Source organism: Pongo abelii, chromosome 3 (genome assembly GCF_028885655.2).
Source record: "Pongo abelii isolate AG06213 chromosome 3, NHGRI_mPonAbe1-v2.0_pri, whole genome shotgun sequence".
Classification (NCBI taxonomy): Eukaryota; Metazoa; Chordata; class Mammalia; order Primates; family Hominidae; genus Pongo; species Pongo abelii.
Genome location: NC_071988.2, coordinates 127,663,428 through 127,685,297, shown reverse-complemented (window position 1 = coordinate 127,685,297; position 21,870 = coordinate 127,663,428). Strand labels below are relative to the sequence as shown.

Sequence of the window (21,870 nt, the reverse complement as noted above, 5' to 3'; positions counted from 1 at the left end):
CTCCTACCTGTGGGGTGGTAGTGGTAGGGGAAGGGGGAACTTAGTGGCTTAAAAGAACAATGACCTATCATTTATCACATTTCTGTGTATCCACCAGACAGTTCTTTGGTGTCACATAGTGACAGCTTGGGTTCTGGAAGGTGCTGGCTGAAATAGCCTCATTTGCCAGGCTGGCTTTGGATGCAGCCACTGGCTGGGAGCTCAGCTGAGACTGTTGGCTAGGGCCCTTGGTTCCCTTCTTGTGGGCCTCTTCATGTGGCTGCTTTGCCTCCTCAGAATGGAGGCTGGCTTCCAAAAATGAGTGTCAAACATGGCCAAGACCTCCAAACAGCCATCTTGAGGATGGCAGAACAGAGACCTGGAAGGATGCAGCCTCCCAACACAAGACAGCCTACCTCTTAACTTCTATTACATGCAACAGAAATAACCTGCTGTATTGTTGAAGCCACTGCTTTTTCTCGTCAACTGAAGAACGACAAAGTTACAAATTTGGAAAGGAGAGCTTTATTTCTCATAAAGTGTTGCAGCCTGCAGGCAGCCATTCTGATAAGCGTAACCTCCAGTCAGAAGCCAGAAATAGGCTCTTGAGAGTGGGAAGAATAAGACAGAGATATATGCTGAGCAGGGTGGCCAAATATATATATTTGACAGTTATAAGAGGAGCTATGAATATTCACAAAGGGGAGGCATGGGCATGTGTAGAGGACTAACATGAATACAACATGTGTCCCATGTTCACTTTGGGGTGGAGACCTAACATTTAAATGTATTACAATTAGGCCCTATACATCCAAGGGTGAAACAGAGCACACAAAGGCCCTCTGCACAGCATCCATAGATGGCCAGAACCACTTTGTGGTTGGCGGTCTCTTATCAGGAAAGAATGTTGATCATTTGTTGTGTCAAAACCACAAAAGGGAGGTTGGTTGAATTTAGCAGTAGAACAAGTCCTTCCAAAGGGCTGGATTTGTTTAATGCTTAGGAAACAAAGCCTAATAGTGGTTAGTGAGGGAGGGGGTATAATAAGGCATGTACAACCTTCTGTACCATCGTGGCCAGTTTTTAAGGTTTTTTGGGGGTCCCCTTGGCCAAGTGGGAAGGATCCATTCAGTTGGTATGGCATTTAGGATTTTATTTTTATTTATCAATCTCATTTTGTTTTTCCATTAAATGTAGCCAAACCTAATTTGAACGGATATACTTAATGAAGAAGAAGAGAGCAGAACTCAGGGTTTTACTATAGCCAAGAAAAACAATGTGGCTCAGTCGATACTTCTTATTTCTACCAAACAAGTGTTCATTTTTATTATGAACATTTTATAACACCTATTTTACTCTCCTAAAATGAAAATCACAGATACTATTGCCTGTAGGTATAAATAATTGTAAATAATTGAACACACACAAACACATTGCCTTAACAATAGGAAAGAGGATAAATAAAAGGAAAGTAAGTCAGCATAAAATGACATATAATTTAACATGTAAATACTGGAGTATGAGCATCCCAGGGGACTTAAAGAAGTTGTCAGGAGCTAGAACTTTCATATAGTGATTAGGCTTGCATTTAAGGGAAGTAAGAAAGCACATTTAAGAATGTGAGGTAGGACACTGGACTGTCTCACACATTACAGGACATATGGCATTGCTGTCCATTAAGTGCCAGTAGAACCTCCCAATCATCATCACAACAAAAATTGCCCCACAAATTTCCAGACTGAAGCCAGTAGCCAGTCCTATTTGAAGCCTCTGGTCTAAGTGGGCTAGAAACACCTGGGCTCTCTCCTTGGCACAGAGCCTTGAGGGTGGCCCCTTCCTTCCTGAGGCCAAGGCCCAGCCTGCCTGTCTTAACAGCTCTTAGTTTTCTCTCTTTCTGCTCTAATCTCCATTTAGGAATGCCAGATTTAGCAATAAAATCCGAGAATTCCTGGTTAAATTTGAATTTCAGATTAAACTATGAATAATCTTTTAAGTATGTCCCAAATCTTGCATGAGACCTTCACTAAAAAAAAAAAAAAGAAAGAAAAAAAATTGATTTAACTGAAATTTGAATTTACCTGGAACACCCTATATTTTACTTGACAGCCTTACTCCCAGTACACATTGTTCCCGTCAGAACTTCAAGCAAACCTATCTTAAGGGGTATCAATTCAGCTGGGAGACTTTAAGACCTATGGGCATAATGCAGAATTTCCCAAAATGGGTTCCACGGAGTACTTCCATGAAGTGCTCAGTAGGAAAAAAGAGGCAGCCTACTTTAACTCCTCTTAGAGATTCAAAATACTGCACATATCTCCTAGGAAAGCTTAAGCGGGTCCTGCCCTTACACTTAATACTTAACCTGGTATTTCCCAAACCATTTCATCTAGCACCTGCTAACTGTCCCAAACACCAGTGGTCCAGGGAACACACCATAGGAGGCAGGTTTGAGGAAACTATTTCTGGAGCCCCAAACTAATCCCACGTGGCCACACTCGTGCTGTGGTTACTATGACTCCCTAGGCCTCAGTTTCTCATCAGCAGAAGGGTGGAGTTGAATGCAATTAGCTTGAAGGTCCCTGGAGTTTATGAAATCTGGAGATTCCACTTTCATACACTGCCTTCCCTCAGAGCTCTGTCCCATTATTGCCAAGAGCCACCTCAAGCCAAACTCAAAAGTTGGAGCAAACCAAAGGTTCAAAGCTCACACAGTGCATGAACTGTTTCCAGGAGCCTGAATTCTCCATCCTATTTTTAGCTCTGATCCATCTCAGGCCCAGCAGATGCCATAGTGATGATCACTGTAATTTCATGGGAAAGATACAAGAAACCCAACAATAACAGCAATAATTCAGCAGCCTAGCAGATGCCAGATCTCATTTGTGCTTCTCCCATAGCATGACTGATGATACACACTATCAGGGCAAAAGAATGTTCATCTGTGGCAAAAGACCTTTAGCACATTTCCTGTAACCTCCAATTTGCAGCAAGTTGAGTTCCAGTTGGTGGGTAAGTTAGTTCGTGTCTTCTCATAACACATTTCCCGCAGAAATGTTCGACATAGTCTAGACTTCCTGGAAGGCCCGTTCCTCCAGGCCCATTTAATCCATGATAAAACTATAGTTCAAGGACTAATCCTCAAAGGCTCAACATGGGAAGGCACCCATTTTGTCCCCTTCTCTCCTGTTTTTTCTCCCTTGCTTTACAGCCCCTCTTATCCTCCAGGCCTCCTACCCATCAGTTGCTTTACTAGTCCACCAAAGAAATAATTTTCTACCACCAAATATAATTTTTGCAGTAAGAGGGAGAAGACCACACAAATGATCATTCTTCAGCATTTAAGGGACCCCCAACCTCTACCCCCAGAATGGTGTTGATCAGTAATTTGTACCTAAGGAACATGCAAGTGTGAAGTTCTGGAGTCAAAACCTACATTGCCTGAATGCAAGCAAGCAAATCTCTGCTTTAAACGCATGACATGGGAGGGTCAATGTGTTTTCATCTATGATGGCAATGGAGGCACCAGATTGAACATAAATGGGGCCCTCTGTGAAGACGCACGTGTCTGGGTGTGTCTCTGTTGAGGGGCAGGACCTCCCAGACAACTGGTGGATCAGAGGCCCTGGGGCAGCATAGTGCTTGTCCAGAACAGTGGTTCTCAAAATGTGGTCCCTAGAGCAGTAGTACCAGAATCATCTGGGGATTATTTTGAAATGTAAAATCTTAAACCCCACCCCAGAGTTACTAAATCAAAAAGCCTGGATAACACCCAGAAATCAGTGTTTTAATGAAACCTTCAGGTGACTCTAATGCATGCTGAAGTTTGAGAACCACTGGTATAGAATGTGGATCCTCCTACCTTAATTTTTTATCTGCACTGCTTAGAAAGAAGGAGCTACAGGCAGAAGGTGGAGGATATGTTCTCACAGGGTTTTGCATGACCTGGCAGCATGATCATGGCTACCCAGGAGGCAAAGGTGACGGAATAGGGGAGACAGTGTTGCTTCAGCCTGGTGAAAACTCCAGAAAGTACAGCCGTTCCTTGGTACCCTGCAGGTTGCTGATGTGGCCACTAGAAAAAGGTGACCCCTCCATTCCTTGGCATGGACATTTAGACTCTCAAGAATACCACTGAAGCCATGCAGAGGTGAGGTGAGGGCACAGCCACCCTCAGATGGCATCTTGATCCCCAGCTATGAAACCCTGAACAGAAAGAGCATAAAATAACTGTTCCTGAGGACACACAAGATCCCACTAGATAGTATCCAACACTGGGTGAGACTTTGATGGAGCTGGAGCTTCTGGGCCATGCATTGGTGGTAAGGGGTGGGGGGGTGTGCAGGGGTGGGGGCTGTGATATTTTGGCTATTCCCATTAATATAATCCTGTTAGACTGGGGAAGCTTGAGTTACAGGTGAAATAGAAATTCATCCTTAGTGTAGGGTTTAGCACACCGAAAACTTCACCTCTCTCTGCTGACTCTGGTATATACACCAAGCAGAGAAAAATTGGATTTAAAAGCAAAGAGAGATAGACCATCCTTCCTCCTCAGCTTTCTCTTTCACTCTCTCTCTCTCTCTCACAAACACACACACACACACAGCATGTATGCACGCTCACACACACAGGTCTGCATGGCACATTGCAGTAATTCCCAAGTGCTTCCTGGCTGACAGTGAAAGCCTGCTTGCCTGAACAGCAATCAAATCCACAGCCTGCCCTGATAATTACCTCGTCAACTTTAGCCCCAGTAAAATAAATGAGCCATTCAAAGATTTCTGGAAACTTCAGTCCCAGCAACGCCTCCTCAGATACAGTGGTTTGGTAGTTTGGGGTCTCCTTGTGCTCTCACAGAAAGGATATCAAATTTCTGACCACTTTCCCTGTGGTTGAACTATTTCTCCTCCTTTGAAGATCATAATTTCTGAAACACTGGCGTCTCCCTTTTCTTTCCTACTTGTTTATCCTCTTGTAACTTGAAGGCTCTGAAGGCCAAGTCATAGAAATTGTTAACTGCAGTCTTGGATTTTGTTAAACAAAAGAACTGGTGATGGCTCTCACTGGGGCTGCCAGAAAATACTGCTTATTTGGCTGGGCATGGCTGGAGCCCACACTAAATGTCAGCTCCTCTATGGAGCTATCTCCTTCTCACGATGTCAGCTTAATTCTCATTACTTTTAAGCTACTGAGTATCTGGGCATTTCATTCTTCAGAAAGTTTTTCCAGAAAATTAACTTTTGTGGGGGAAATCATGTGCTGTATTAATTCACCCCAGACACTATCAGTTTCTAAATGAAATCTCCAGGCATTAGTCAATACTGGCTCTTTGTAAGTGTTTCACATCTCCCAGGGCATCAAGAGGTCAGACTCAGTGAGACAAGGATGTAAAATTCTTGTCAGTGTTTCAGTGCCCACTATTTCTTGTCTCCTGTGGCTTTGTGCCACTGGATCCTGTAATACAAGCCTTGTCTTGCCTGCTTTCTTCACTGAATTTCCTATACCAGGTATCAGGAAAGTCAAAGAACACAAATATTTTCTAATGCCAGCATCTGCTTAGAGCCCTGTTCACAAGACCTGTCAGAGAAACCAAAGCAAAAAAATCTCCTTCCTGTCATCTGCCTTTCAGTCATTTAGTGAGGAGTCCTTAATGCTGGAAAAGTAACTCAATGAAATGGAGCTAGAGGGAGAGAGCAAATGAGCCACGTTCACTGTAGAGTTCACAAACTTCAGGTATGAATCCGAAGACCCCAGAGTTGTAGTAAGCAGCAAAGACCCCCTGCAGATGCAATCTACACCATCTCCCAACCATGGGACTCGTAGGACATGTGTGCGTTCCAGGTCTCTTTATGTCAGGTCAGACTGCTTTAGTCCTGCCATGGAAATAAATCCCTAAACTAGGATCAGGTGTCTCCTGTCAAGACCAAAATACAAAGTTAGCAACAATGGCTCCTTTGGTGTTCTGGAAAGGAAAGGCTGTTGGCACAGCTCACCCATCTCCTTTTGTGAGGGACATTGCTCCATCTTCCCTGTTTCCCCTTCTTTCCTCCGCTTGTACTGCATGATAAACAAACCAAGTGGTATCTTCCATTTCACCTTGAATGAGCTCTCTTATCCCCATGTATTGATATCACTGACATTTGATTCTGAGGTACTGCAATAGGTGATAAACAGCTATACCTTTTATAGAGGATCTAAAAAGAAAGGACAGTAAGAATAAGTAGGCTCATTGTTGATAAGGTCTTCAGGTGCCTCCTGGCAAGGTGGCCTGTTCACCAGGATACTTTGCTTCCCTTACAAATGGCCTTGCCAATCTGGCATGGCACAGTGACAGAGGTGGGGGAGGTGGGGGAGGTTGGGGTTTGCATGTTTGAGAGACTTTAATTTAAAATTGGCTAGCATGGTGTTCCTCAATTGAAAAGTTTTCTGGCTTGGTATCAATAGCAGTAAAGTTAAGTAATGAGCTGGGTTCTCTTTCTATGTTTATCTTTATAATCAATCTTAATTATATTTTGTTTATTCATGATCTCGTGTAACCAAGTGGTAAGATATACAAATCCTTTGCTTTCAGCCCAATAATGGAAGTAGTTCTCAAATAATGAATATTTACAATTATGACTTTCCTGGCCCCATTTTGTAGAAACTAGTCTAGATCATTTCCTGTGGCACAAAGCTTAACCTCATAAGTAAAGAAGTGAGCCCTGAGTCCCAAATATGCCATGATTTCTACCCTTAAACTGTTTGGCTGGAAGGCCTTGTAGAGTCATAGGAAGGACCTGGACTTCAGAGTTAGATCTGCTGGATTTGAATCCCAGCTCTACAACTCACTGACTTTGTGAGTTTGGGCATGCTGTTTGACCTCTGTAAAAGTCAGTTTCCCTATCCATAAAATGGGGGCAGTAATACCTATCTTGTGAGAATTTAATTATCTAGTTTATGTTAAATTTCAGACATTTTCTCATCAACTATTGCACTTCTTGTACCTCAATTCTATTCTATACTTTTCTCTGTTCTATATTTTAATTTGTTTTATCAATGAACATTGAACAGGTAGGACGCTATATGCTTAGAAACATTTTCCATATAACCCCTTAGGTTAAAAGAGAAGAGGCTTGAAGATACCTAACGCTTCCTAATTTTAATAGGTTCCTAAACATAATAATTCTGTTCCCTTCCATTTGCTGTCAGTTGACTCTTGAATCTATATGCCCAAACCAGACCTCTCCAATAAATGCCAGACTCAGTATATCCAATGATCTCTTTAACATCTCAATTGGATGTATAATTGGCACCTCACACTTAAATATTCAAAAAGAAACTTCTGCTCTTCCTTTTAAGACCTGTGCCTCTCACAGTCCTCCCCATCTCAACTAATAGCAACTTCATCCCTCCGCTGCTCAGGCCTAAAACATTAGATTTCTTCTGAATGCCTCTCTTTCTCTCATACCCCACATGTAATCCACCAACAAGTCCTGTTGGCTCAACCTTCAGCAGAATCTAAAGCCATCTCACACCTTCACTGCCATCCTAATTTAAGCCACCATTATTCTGTCACTGAATAATTCTGTCCTAACAGATCTTTCTGCTTCCATACTCTGTTGCCAATCTCTTCCCAACACCACAGTCAAGAAATCCCTTTAAAGCCTAATCATATCATGGCATTCCAAATGGCTTTCCATCTTACTCAAGTGAAAGCCAAAGTCATTATATATAGCTTTCAATGTCCTATTTGATCTGCACCGTCTGACATACCCCCCAGTGTGGCTCATTCTGCTCTAGCTGATGCTGGGTTTCTAGCCACTTTTTCTGAACTCACCAGACATATTGCTAACTCAGGCTTTTGTACATACTGTTCCATCTGCCTGAAACATCTTCATCAGATATGTGCATGCCTCACTTTCTCACTTTATTTCAGATCTTTACTCAAATACTCCATTTCCAATCAGAACTTCCCTGCCCACTCTATTTAAAATTATAACCTGTTCACCATCTCTGGAGTCAAATTTCATATGTCTTGCTTGCTTGCTTTATTTTTTTCCCAGAGCCCTCATAATCTGAAGATTATGTGTTTGACTTATTTGTTTTATTATTAGTCTCCTCTCATTAGAATGTTAGCTCTATGAGGACAAGGGTACTCTTTTTTCTATGTCCCCATCACATATTAGGTGTTCAGTGAACATTTTTAACAAATTGAACTGGTGAATGAAATCCTCAGGGTATCTTCCTGGTTCACTCCATACATTTTTTACTTGTTCCTTTATACTTCCCCCCAGACTTTTTCTTCTAGCCAAATTAGAATAACAGAGAACTAATTTATCCTTACATCTTATAATTATGGTCAGCAAAGGTATCAGGTTATAATCCCTGAACTTGTAAATGAGAATTTATTTGGGAAAGGGGTATTTGTAGATGTAATTAAGTTGAGGATTTTGAGATGAAGAGATTACCCCAGATTATCTGGGTAGACCCTTAATGGAATTATCCGTGTTCTTCAGGATAGAGGCAAAGGGAGATAACACAAACACTCACAGGAAAAGATGATGTGAAAACAGAGGCAGAGATTAAAGTGCAGTGACCTCAAGTCCAAGAGTGCCAAAAAAGCCACCAGAAGCTGGAAGAGGTAAGTACTGGATTACCTGCCACTTCCTTTGGAGGAAATGTGGCTCTGCTAACATCTTGATTTTAGATTTTTGGCTTCAATGGCTGTGAGAAAATATATTTCTGTTGTTTTAAGCCATTCAGTTTGTGGTAATTTGTTATAGTAGCACTAGGAAACAGACTCTTTTTAAATAACTTAACAAGGTCCTAGAACAAAGTTCAAAAACATATAAAGAAATATGAAATATCCAGCACTCATAAAAAGGTAAAATCCACACTGTTTGTCATCCAATCAAAAATTACAAGGCATGCAAAAAATCAGAATTAAAACTCATAATGAGGAGAAAAATCAGTGACTTGAAACTGACCCAGAAATAATATAGATGATAGAATTAGCACATGAGGAAATTAAAATAGTTAATACTATATTTTATGTGTTCACAAAGTAAGGGAAAGCATGAGCACAAGTAGGAGAGATATGAAAGATATCTAACTTTGGAAATTATGAATACAATACTTAACATGAAACATATACCATATAAAAACGGACTAGATACTGTAGAGTAAAAGATCAATCAACTTGAAGACAATAATAGAAACTATCTAAAACAAAACAAGGTAAGAAAAAAGACCAAACAAAATGAACAATAACAACAACCTCAAGAAACTTAATATACATTGCAACTGGAGATGGCTCAGAAGGGTACAAGGTTGGGGAGTGAGGGTGGACAGAAAAAATAGTTGAGAAAAGAAACAAATTTAACAAAAAGCATAAACTGATAGATGCAAGATACTCAACAAACTGAAAACACAAAGAACATAAAGAAAACTACACTAAGGCACATTAGAATCAAATTGATTAATACAACTGGGAAAGAGAAAACCTTAGAAGCAGCCAAAGAAAAAAGACACATTATGTACAGATAGCCAAAGAGAGGGATGACAGCAGATTTCTCTTTAAAAACAATGGAAGCTCAAAGGCATTGAAACATTTTCTTTAAGGTATTGAAAGGAAAAAATAATCCTTTCAAGTAGAATACTATATCCAGTGACTAGATCCTCCCAAAACAGAGGGAAAATAAAGACTTTTTAAATTTATAAATCCTAAAAGAATTCATTAGCAGCAGATCTTCTCTACAATAAATATTAGAATATTGCAGGCAAAAGGAAAATAATGCCATATGGAAATATGGATCTATGTAACAGAATAAAGAGTACTAGATAATAAACTCATGGGTAAAATATAAAATACTTTTTCCTTATTTAAAAAATCTCTTGGCCAGGTGCAGTGGCTCACACCTATAATCCCAGCACTTTGGGAAGTCAAGGCAGGCAGATCATGAGGTCAAGAGATGGAGACCATCCTGGCCAATATGGTGAAACCCTGTTTTTACTAAAAATACAAAAATTAGCTGGATGTGGTGGCATGTGCCTGTAATCCCAGCTACTCAGGAGGCTGAGGCAGGAGAATCACTTGAACCAGGGAGTCAGAGGCTGCAGTGAGCCAAGACTGTGCCACAGCACTCCAGCCTGGCAATAGAGAGAGACTCTGTCTCAAAAAATAAAAAAATAAAAAAATAAAAAAATAAAAAATAAAAACACACCTCTTTGAAAAGTTTGTTGACTGTTTAACAGCATTCGAGAAAACCAGTGCACTAAACACAACTAAAACCAAGGACCCTCACAGAGTCCACTTTACTGTGGACTGTAAAGCTGTCTCTTCCAGAGCAAGTGCTGGTATCCACGACTGCAAGACCTGAAGATGGATTACATCCCAGGACTCTTTGCAGACACTCCTCAGTATCATCCTGGAGCCTGGTAGATCTGATGGGTGGCTAAACCCAGAAGAGCAATAACAATCACTGTAGTCTGGCTCTCAGGAAGCCCCATCCCTAGAGAAAGGGAAGAGCACCACACCAACAGAGCATGCTGTGGGACAACAGAATCTGAACAGCAGCCATTAAGCCCCAATCTTTCCTCTGACATAGTCTACCCAAATGAGAAGGCACCAGAAAAACAATTCTGGTAATATGACAAAACAAGGTTATTTAACACCCCCAAAAGATCACACTAGCTCACAAGCAATGGATCCAAACCAAGAAGAAATCTCTGAAATGCCAGAAAAAGAATTCAGAGGTCAATTATTAAGCTACTCAAAGAGGCAACAGAGAAAGGTAGAAACTAACTTAAAGAAATTTTGTAAAAAGTACAGGATATGGATGAAAAATTCTCCAGAAAAATAGCATAAATAAAAAACAACCACAACTTCTGGAGATGAAAGACACACTTAGAGAAATGTAAAATACACTAGAAAGTTTCAACAATAGAAGCAAACAAGTAGAAGGAAGAACTTCAGAACTCAAACACAAGGCTTTCAAATTAACCCAACAAAGACAAAGAAAAAAGATTTTTTAAAAAAAATGAACAAAGCCTCCAAGAAGTATGGGATTATGTTAAACAACCAAACCTAAGAATAACTTGTGTTCCCGAGGAAGAAGAGAAATCTAAAAGTTTAGAAAACATATTTAAGGGAACAATCGAGGAAAATTTCCCTGGCTTTGCTAAAGGGCTAAACATCCAAATACAAGAAGCTCAAAGAACACCTGGGAAATGCATTGCAAAAAGTTTGTAACCTAGGTACATAGTCTTCAGGTTATCTAAAGTCAAGATGAAGGAAAAAATCTTAAGAGTTGTGAGGTAAAAGCATCAGGTAACCTATAAAGGAAAACCTATCAGATTAACTGTAGATTTCTCAGCAGAAACCCCATAGGCCAGAAGGGATTGGAGTTTTATTTTTAGCTTCCTTAAACAAGACAATTATCAGTCAAGAATTTTGTATCCAGCAAAACTAAGCTTTATAAATGAAAGAAGGAAAGTCTTTTCTGGACCAAAAAAAATGCTGAGAGAATTCGCCACTACCAAGCCAGCACTACAGAAACTGCTAAAAGGAGTTGTCAAACTTGAAACAAAACCTCGAGATACACCAAAATAGAACCCCCTGAAAACATAAATCTAACAGGGCCTATAAAACAATAACACAATGAAAAAAAAAAACACAAGATATTCAGGCAACAACTAGCATGATGACTAGAATAGCACCTCACATCTCAATACTAATGTTGAATGTAAATGGCCTCAATGCTGGGTCAACAATGAAAGGAAGATGGAAATAAAAAATTATTTGAACTAAATGATAAAAGTGACACAACCTATCAAAACATCTGGGATACAGCAAAAGCAGTGCTAAGAGGAAAGTCCATAGCTTAAAATGCATACATCAAAAAAGCTGAAGAGCACAAATAGACAATCTAAGGTCACACCTCAAGGAACTAGAGAAACAAGAACAAACAAAACCCAAACCTAGCAGAAGAAAAGAAATAACAGTGATCAGAGCAGAACTAAATGAAATGGAAACGACAACAACTACAAAAAAAATACAAAAGACAAATGAAACAAAAGGCTGTTTTTTTTAAAAGATAAACAAAACTGATCCACCACTAGCGAGATTAACCAAGAAAAGAAGAGAGATATAAATAAGTTCAATTAGAAATGAAACAGAAAGTATTACAACCGATACCACAGAAATACAAAAGATCATTCAAGGCTACTATGAACATCTTTACACACACAAACTAGAAAACCTAGAGGAGATAGATAAATTCCTGGAAATATACAACCCTCCTAGATTAAACCAGGAAGAAATAGAAACTCTGAACAGACCAATAACAATCAGTAAGATTGAAATGGTAATTCAAAAATTGCCAGCAAAAAAGAGTCCAGGAACAGATGGATTCCCACGTGAAGTCTATCAGACATTCAAAAAAAACCTGGTACCAATTATATTGACACTATTCCAAAAGATAGGGAAGGAGGAAATCCTCCTTAAATCATTCTATGAAGCCCTAATACCAAAATAAGGAAAGGACATAACAAAAGAAGTAAATTACAGACTGATATCTCTGATGAACATAGATGCAAAAATCCTCAACACAGTACTAGCTAACTGAATCCAATAGCATATGAAAAAGATAATCCACCATGATCAAGTGGGTTTCATACCAGGGAAGCAGGGATGGGTTAGCATATGCAAGTCAATAAATGTGATACATTACATAAACAGAATTAAAAATAAGTACAATGTGATCATCTCAATAGATGCAGAAAAATCATTTTATAAAATCCAGCATCCCTTTATGATTAAAACCCTCAGCAAAAACAAATTCAAAGGGACATACCTTAAGGTAATAAAAGCTATCTATAACAAACCCACAACCAGCATTATACGTAACAGGGACAAGTTGAAAGCATTCCCCCTGAGAGCTGGAACAAGACAAGGATACCCACTTTCACCACTTCTATTCAACATTGTACTGGAAGTCCTAGCCAGAGCAATCAGACAAGAGAAAGAAATAAAGGGCATCCAAATCAGTAAAGAGAGTCAAACTGTCTCTGTTTGCTGATGATATGATCATATACCTAGAAAACCCTAAAGACTCCTCTAAAAAGATCCTAGAACAGGTAAATGAATTCAGTCGAGTTTCAAGATACAAAATTAATGTACACAAATCAGTAGCCCTGCTATACACCAACCATGACCAAGCTGAGAATCAAATCAAGAACTCAACATCTCTTACAATAGCTACAAAATCTGTAAAATATTTAGGAATACACCTAACCAAGGAGGTGAAAGACATCTACAAGGAAAACTACAAAACAATGCTGAAAGAAATCATAGATGACACAAACAAATGGAAACATACCCTATGCTCATGGATGGATAGAATCAATATTGTAAAAATACCATACTGCCAAAAGCAATATACAAATTCAATGCAATTACATCAAAATACCACCATAATTCTTCACAGAACTAAAAAAAAAAATCCTAAAATTGCATGGAACAAAAAGGAGCCCACATATCCAAAGCAAGACTAAGCAAAAAGAACAAATCTAGAGGTGTCACATTACCCAACTTCAAACTATATTGTAAGGCCATAGTCACCAAAACAGTATGGGACTGGTATAAAAATAGGCACACAGGCCAATGGAACAGAATACAGAACCTAGAAATAAAGCCAAATACTTACAGTCAACTGATCATCTGACAAAACAAACAAGATGTAAAGTGGGAAAAGGACACCTATTCAACAAATGGTGCTGGAACAATCAGCAAGCCATATGTAGAAGAATGAAACTGGATCCTCATTTCTCACTTTATACAAAAATTAACTCAAGATGGATCAGAGACTTAAATCTAAGACCTGAAATCATAAAAGTTCTAGAAGATAACATTGGAAAAATCCTTCTAGACATTGGCTTAGGCAAAGACTTCATGACCAAGAATCCAAAAGCAAATGCAACAAAAACAAAGATAAATAGATGGGACTTAAACTAAAAAGCTTCTGCATAGCAAAAGAAATAATCAGCAGAGTTAACAGACACCCCATAGAGGGGGAGAAAATCTTCACAATCTGTATATCTGACAGAGGATGAATATCCAGAATTTACAAGGATCTCAAACTAATCAGCAAGAGAAAAGCAAACAATCCCATCAAAAAGTGGGCTAAAGGCATGAACAGATAATTCTCAAAAGAAGATACACAAATGGACAACAAACAAATGAAAAAATGTTCAACATCACTAATGATCAGAGAAATGCAAATCAAAACCACAACATGATACCACCTTACTCCTACAAGAATGGCCATAATAAAAAAAAAAGTCAAAAAATAATAGTTGTTGGGATGGAACAGGGAACACTATAACACTGCTGGTGGGAACGTAAACTAGTACAACCACTATGGAAAAGAGTATGGACATTCCTTAAAGAACTAAAAGTAGATGTACCATTTGATTCAGCAATCCCACTTCTGGGTATTGAAACAAAGGAAAAGAAGTCACGTAAAAAAAGACACTTGTACATGCATGTTTATAGCAGCACAATGTGCTACTGCAAAAATATGGAACCAGCCCAAATGCCCATCAATCAATGAGTGGATAAAGCAAATATGGTATATATACATAGTGTATATATATACATACACACCATGGAATACTACTCAGCCATAAAAGGGAACAAAATAATGGCCTTTGCAGCCACCTGAATGGAGCTGGAGACCATTATTCTAAGCGAAGTAACTCAGAAATGGAAAATCAAACATCATATGTTCTCAATGATATGTGGGAACTAAGCTATGAGGATGCAAAGGCATAAGAATAATACAATGGACTTTGGGGACTCAGAGGGAATGGTGGGAGGGAGGTGAGGAGTAAAATGCTACACACTAGATACAGTGTACACTGCTCCAGGGACGGGTGCACCAAAACCTCAAAAATCACCAGTAAAGAACTTATCCATGTAACCAAACACCACCTGTTCCCCCAAAACTCATTGAAATTAATTAAAAATAAATAAATATCCTGGACGCAGTGGCTCATGCCTGTAATCCCAGCACTTTGGGAGGCCAAGGCGGGTGGATCACTTGAGGCCAGGAGTTTGAGATCAGCCTGGCCCACATTGTGAAACCCCGTCTCTATAAAAAATTTTTAAAAGGCCAGGAGCGGTGGCTTCACGCTTGTAATCTCAGCACTTCGGGAGGCTGAGGCAGGTGGATCACGAGGTCAGGAGATCGAGACCATCCTGGCTAACACAGTGAAACCCCGTCTCTACTAAAAATGCAAACAATTAGCTGGGCGTGGTGGCAGGTGCCTATAGTCCCAGCTACTCGGGAGGCTGAGGCAAGAGAATGGTGTGAACCCGGGAGGCGGAGCTTGCGGTGAGCCAAGATCGCGCCACTACACTCCAGCCTGGGCAACAGAACAAGACTGTCTCAAAAAAAAAAAAAAAAAAAAAAAATTAACCAGGAGTGGAAGTGCTCGCCTGTAATCCCAGCTACTTGGGAGGCCGAGGCAGGAGAACAGCATGAACCCAGGAGGCAGAGGTTGCAGTGAGCCAAGATTGTGCCACTGCACTCCAGCCTGAGCAACAGAGCAAGACTCCATTTCAAAAATAAATAAATAAATAAATAAATAAATATCGGTTGACTGTTTAAATGAAAGATAACAATGTATTGAGAGGTATATAACATGTAAGCATTAAATTATGACAATAGCACAAAGGCAGAGAAAGAGAAATTATACATGAAGGAATATGTTACTTGAAGCTAGGTTATGACAAATTAAAGTTATATGGTATAAAACCTAAAGCAAACACTAAAACAAAACCAACTACAAAAACCTATATGACAACAAAAACCAGAGAACTAAGAAGCCACCAAAGGAGATAAAATGGATTAAAAAAATGCAATCAATCTAAAAGAAGGCAGATAAGAAAAGAGAAAGGGAAGCAAAGAACAAATGAGAAAAATAGAAAACAAATATAACAAAATGGTAGATAGAAGTTCTACTATGTCAACAATCTCAATAAATTTAAATTGCCTGCACACCTTCATTAAGTCCTGAGGACATGTAAGTCATGTGCATTTGCAGCATTTGTGTCTTTAGAGCAGTTTCCAGATTTACCACCTTGACTTCTTTCATTCAGGTTTGGTAATAGGCTATTTCAGGTTATGTGGAGCTGAGACACACTTGAGTATATTGTAAAGATATGAAGAGAAGTGAGCGAGGCAGGAAATGGTCATAACTCCCACATTGGCTGCTTTAAAGAAAACCTCAATATCTTTTAGAACAAAGTGGAAATTGCAAAATTGAAAGTCACAGAGAACACAATTACCATTCAGGAGAAAATACAGACCTGAGCTTCTGGGGATCTTCTAATGCTCTGCTATTCTCTGCCTCAGCAATTACTGCAATGCTAATTTTCTATCTCAGGTTCAGACTCAGGAGAGAGGTCCCAGCTGTATAATACAAATCACTGTCTTACATGAAGTACTATATCAGTGAGGCTTAGCAGGAACCACACAACCCATGCCACATGGTACAATATAGTATGTCGAATATGGGCAATTAATTATGGACCTGTGGGAAAACCCAAAAAGGCAAACAGCAAGGGACAATGAGGCAATCCAGAGAGCCAATATCTCGCCTAGGGCTGAAGAGACTCAAAGGAAAAAGAGTTGTTACTAGAGCCCAGAAGCCCAGGCTGCCTAGAAAGCTCAGAATATGTAGTTTGCAAAGGCCAGTCCCATGTTACTGAGAACAGAGAAAGAGAAAAGACACTAGATCTGAGAGTAAACCCAAATAGGCAAATGACTAGCCCAGTTGCATTACTGGGCAGAGTCTTAACACTAACCAATTAAATGTGGATCACATGCCTATCACTGGTCTCTAGGTCTGGAAGGCTTTGAAAATCATGACTTTGACATGGAAATTTCCATATTCAAACTAATCTCAGATATGAAAATGGGTCTACATTTGGTTTAAAATCCTACCTTCTCTCTTTATGTAAGGAATTCTATTGGGATTTCTGGAAAGTAGTTTTTTTGTTTGTTTGTTGATTTTTGTTTTTTGTTTTTTTGTTTTTAACAATTCTCAGCAATGCTCACTGCTAAAATTGTATTTTCCATCCTATCCTGCCATGAGGCACATTATCAATTGCTCAATTATAGCTCAATAGCTTTCTCTTGGTTCTATACTTAAGGCAATACTTGTGGGTTTTGTTTTCGTGCCTCAGTATTTCAAAGACTGGGAGACTGATAGAATTCTGACTGTGACATTCTGCAGGATGCTACTATGGATCATGTAATATCTGACACACTCAGCTCCTTTTGTAGAGCGATTTTATGGTGTGAAGGTCATGACTCTCAGTGCTTTGCCATGTAGCTAGGCATTTGTGTGCAAGGGCTGGATTGCTTCCCAGTGTTGGTCTGACAAAACATTTTACATAATCACCCTGAAAGAGCACTTTTTTGTTTTGTTTTGTTTTTGCTTGGACAGTTCTTGGTTAAAAAGAAACCAGTTCTTAATTTAGCCTTTTCATAAATTGTGAATCTCATTTAACTTAGATTTGTGTTTAATTTTGACAATTTTTAAAAAGGGAAGACAAGGGATTTCTTCCTGTAGAATATGTTCTTGGTTAACATGTTCATAAAGACTTTCATTGATTTATTCCTTTAACTGAAGGGAAAGAAGTTTAAAATCTCTAGTGTGAAATACTGCTGGCTTAGGGGTCACTAAAGTCTTCTCATCTGTGCTTTACTCTTCTCCACTAGAATATAAATTTCCTAAGGGCAGGGATATTGTGTTATTTACTGCCATATTGCCACTAGCTAGAATAATTTCTGACACAGAGTGAGTTATCTTATTTGTTGACTGAATTAAGTGATTAGCATCATTTAACTGAAAGAAATAAACCCTGTATAGTGACTGGGACATGAGCATCAAAAAATACAATGTGCAATACGGTAGCTTCTTTAGGAAGATGGCACAGTGTATTAGTCCACTAAGGCTGTCCTAACAAAATACCATAGGCTGAGTGGCTGAAACAATAAAAATTAATTTTCTCACAGTTCGGGAGGCAGGAAGTCCAAAATCAAGGTGCTGGAAAATCAAAGCGCTTGGTGTCTGGAGAGGACTTTCTTTTTGGCTGGCAGATGCAATCTTCTCCTTCTGTCCTCACATGGCCTTTCTTCTGTGGGGGCAAAGCGGTGGGATGTGGAAGCTCTGGTTAGAGCTCCTCTTCTTATAAGGACACTAATCCTGTTAGATTAGGATCCCACTCTTATGACCTCATTTAACCTTAATTACCTCTGTACAAGCCCTATCTCCAAACACAGTCACATTTGGTATTAGGGCTTCAACATATACATATTAAGGGGGCACGAGTATAACATACAGATTTGTTTGTTTTCTTCCTAGGAAATGTCTAAACCAGTATGAGTCAAATCAATAGCACTTTGGAAAAATGGAACATTTAACGGCTAAAATTGTTTTCTCTAATTGAATGTTCTCTTTATTTAAGCATTGAAGAGGGTGAGGTTCAAGGGTTATTCTCCCAAAGTTACAGCGGTCTCGGAGGTGGTGGAGGGTGGCAGCAGGACAGTGAGCTGAGGGCCAACACCTGTGCCCCAGTGTGCTGCTCTGCTCAGCTCCATGTGCACCAGGGAACAGCCATTGTCTGATTGGATCTGGAATCACAATTGAGTCTAGTTCTGGAATCTCAGACACATGCAGAACTACACCTTGTCTCCAGTTGCTACAAGTCAAGTCCACCTGTATGCAGACAGCTACAATTGTCTTGTAAAATTATAAAACAGAGAACGGGGACAACAGTGTTATCTATATTGACTATAGATTAATTATTCATTTGCATTGTCTTTTGTACTTATAAATATGAAATTTGTGTATAAACGTGAGTGTGGTTTACAATATAAGATACAGATCTATATATATATATATATATATATATATATATCTTTAAAAGATTATTCTCTCTGCTCTTTGGCCTAAATTTCCAAATGGAATCATCCTGTGTACAGTAACCTGTGTCTGAAAATTTCTGTCCACTTAGAGTAATGAAGGCATGGGGTCATAATGAGAGCAACAAAAAAGTTACACTTTACACTATGAAAGACCATCACCTTATTGTTCATTTACTTAAGTTTTTCATTTTGTTTTTTTAAAATATATTTTGAAATGTTGAAGAGAATAAAAAACTCAAGGCACATCTCATTTTATGTCTAATCTGTACAACTAAGAAGCAAAAACAGTCTGTCAGGAAGCCTTTCCCTGGGGATCTGGTTAATGTTTCCACGTTTCTCTAGAAATAAGTACCCTGATTTCAGAAATACACTGGCTTTCTAGTCTATACCAGATCGCACCAGTTAGCTCATTCACAAGCAACAGGTTATCAAAGAGGAAAAATCTTCCCTCTAGCATTTCAACATTCTTTTTCAGGGAGTTAGAGCCAGATATCTGATGTATCTGGAAAGAACCTTTCCTGGTTATAGCAAAACCAATTGTGTCCAAAGGTCTTGAATTTAGAGATAAATTAGGCACCTAACAGAGACTCATGGGGAAAAGTTTTCTCACTAGAAGTCCATTAGAGAATAATTTTATTAATGATTTGCTCTACAGGCTACCATTTGTTCAAAGGATCACCTAATTTTTTTTACTTTTGGTGAAATATAACATACAGAAAAGTGAATTAAATATAAATGTACAATTAGCAAATTATAAAACAAGCACCCACATAACATCTCCCAGGTCAAGCAATAGAACATTGCCAAACCCCAGAAGTTTCCAGTATGTCTCTTACCAATTATAGCATCCTCCCTTCCCACTATCCTGATTTTTATTGTAACTACTTCCTTGCTTTTCATTACAGTTTCACCACCTATGCATGCATCCCTAAAAACCATAATTTAGTTTGACTAAGTTTTGAACTCTACATAAATGCAATCATACCATACTATTTTGAACTTGCTTCATATGTACATTATAGTTATAAAATCCACGTTTCCTATAACTATGATGTATTTTTTCTCATTGCTATATAGCATTCTGTTGTATGAACATAGCACAATTTATTTATTCATTCTACTTTCGGTGGACAGTGGGTTGGTTCAGACATTGCAAAATTATGAGCCATGCTGCTGTAAATCTTCTTGTACATATATTCTTGGGCACATGTGTGTTTGTTTCCCTAGGGCATGAAATTCTCTAGAAGGGGAATTGCAGGAATGCACAGAGGGCATATATCATCACGTATACCAGACAATTTATTTTCCAAAGTAGTGGTACCAGTTTACAATTCCACCAACAGTACATGAAAATGCCTTTGCTCTACATTCTCACCTTAGAGTTTTCTAAGTCTTCTACATTTCAGATTTGATTTTTATAAAAGTTTCCACCTCAACTTTTAATGAAATACAATTATGAAGCTTAGTATGATATCTTTACCATATGCCCTCTCCTCACAACCTAGCAGAGCAGAAAACTCCATTAACACTATTGCCCACTTCTGCCCAAGTGACAAAGTGGCCAGTAGGTTGGTTTCATTTAGCATGGATCCAAGCCTCTTCACAGTCTGAGACCTTCTCCTGTGCACATACTTCACTTTTTCCATATCTCTCTTAACATGTGGTTTCCAAAACTGAATATTGTCTTCCCCAAATGAGCTGGTGGGTATGGAGAATCAGGCTCACTGAGAAATTATTCTGAAGCATCATAAAGATACATCAAGGTACATACAGGCTACTTGCCACGAAAACAGAAGCAAGACAGAGCACCATGAGTCTTTGTCGGCAAGATGAAGGTGGTCTAAGTGCTTAACTATTAAGAAATGTTGGGTTTTCCCTTCCTTAGAGCTGAACTAAAAAGTAATGGGACTGCTGGAAAGGATCTATGAGTGTGTTTGGCAGGCTCAGTAAACAGCCAAACTTTACTGCCTCCACTTAGTAAAGCAGTACCCTGCCGGCCACTTACCATTTGTAGAGAATGCAAGAATAGCATCCTCTTTGCTGCTCAAAAATATAAGTTAGAACACAATTGTGGTTCTTTAGATGATCATATGTTAAATAATGCTGGTGAGACTCAGAAAACCACTTGATAGTTAATGGAGAACATTCATTCTGAAGTTGGACAAGCAAATAGAAAAACACATGTATTTCAAATGTTCTAAAATAAGGAAATCACTGCTATTTATGGAGCACATATAAATTGCTGGGCACTATATTAAACGATTCCATACTTTGTCGCATTTAACCTTCCCAACAGCCTGAGACCTGAAATGCTCTTCCCCTCCCCCTTTTTCCATGCCCACTGCAACTTAGCTCACTCCTACTTAGGGCTTAGCACTCACCTTGAGGATCTCTTCCTCCAGGGAGCCTCCTGTGACACACCAAACCCAGGTTGAATCTAACTCCCAAGCATTCTCATGAAAGCCCGTGCCTCCTCTGTCTTAGAACATAACACACCACATTGTAATCTCCTTTTTCATCTCTGTTTCCCTAGTAGATTGTAATTTCCAAGATAATAGAGACTTACCTGTTTGTAGTTTTAACTCAACATTATTTCAGCATACGGGCTAGAATGGAGGCAAAAAAAATGTTGAATAAATGAATGATTATCCTGATTTTAGAGACAAAGTAGGAAATTAAGGCAAGATTGGAATCCTGGTAAGCCTGAACTCTCAAGCCTGTGTTCCTCATCCGCACCGTAGCCTGTTTCCCAGTAGCTGCCTTCTTTTAGTATCTGTCATAGGCTAGGCACCACTCTCTTGCTTTATATACTGTGTCTCTCTCAATCCACACACTCACACACTAGGTCTGTGAGAAACGTCTCTCCTGCTACCCCTTTACAGATGAGGAAACTGAGGCTCAGGGGATTTAATACCTT

The 21,870-nt window shown here is 39.2% G+C and overlaps 1 long non-coding RNA gene across 1 annotated transcript; it reads left to right on the top strand.

The window, feature by feature from the left end:
- The first annotated feature begins 237 nt into the window (after nt 1–237).
- LOC103890478 (uncharacterized) lies at nt 238–19,197 on the top strand. Its single transcript, XR_654803.3, has 4 exons — nt 238–2,988; nt 4,036–4,126; nt 8,472–8,596; nt 18,533–19,197. It is a non-coding gene; the product is annotated as an uncharacterized LOC103890478 (long non-coding RNA).
- The last annotated feature ends 2,673 nt before the right edge of the window (nt 19,198–21,870 follow it).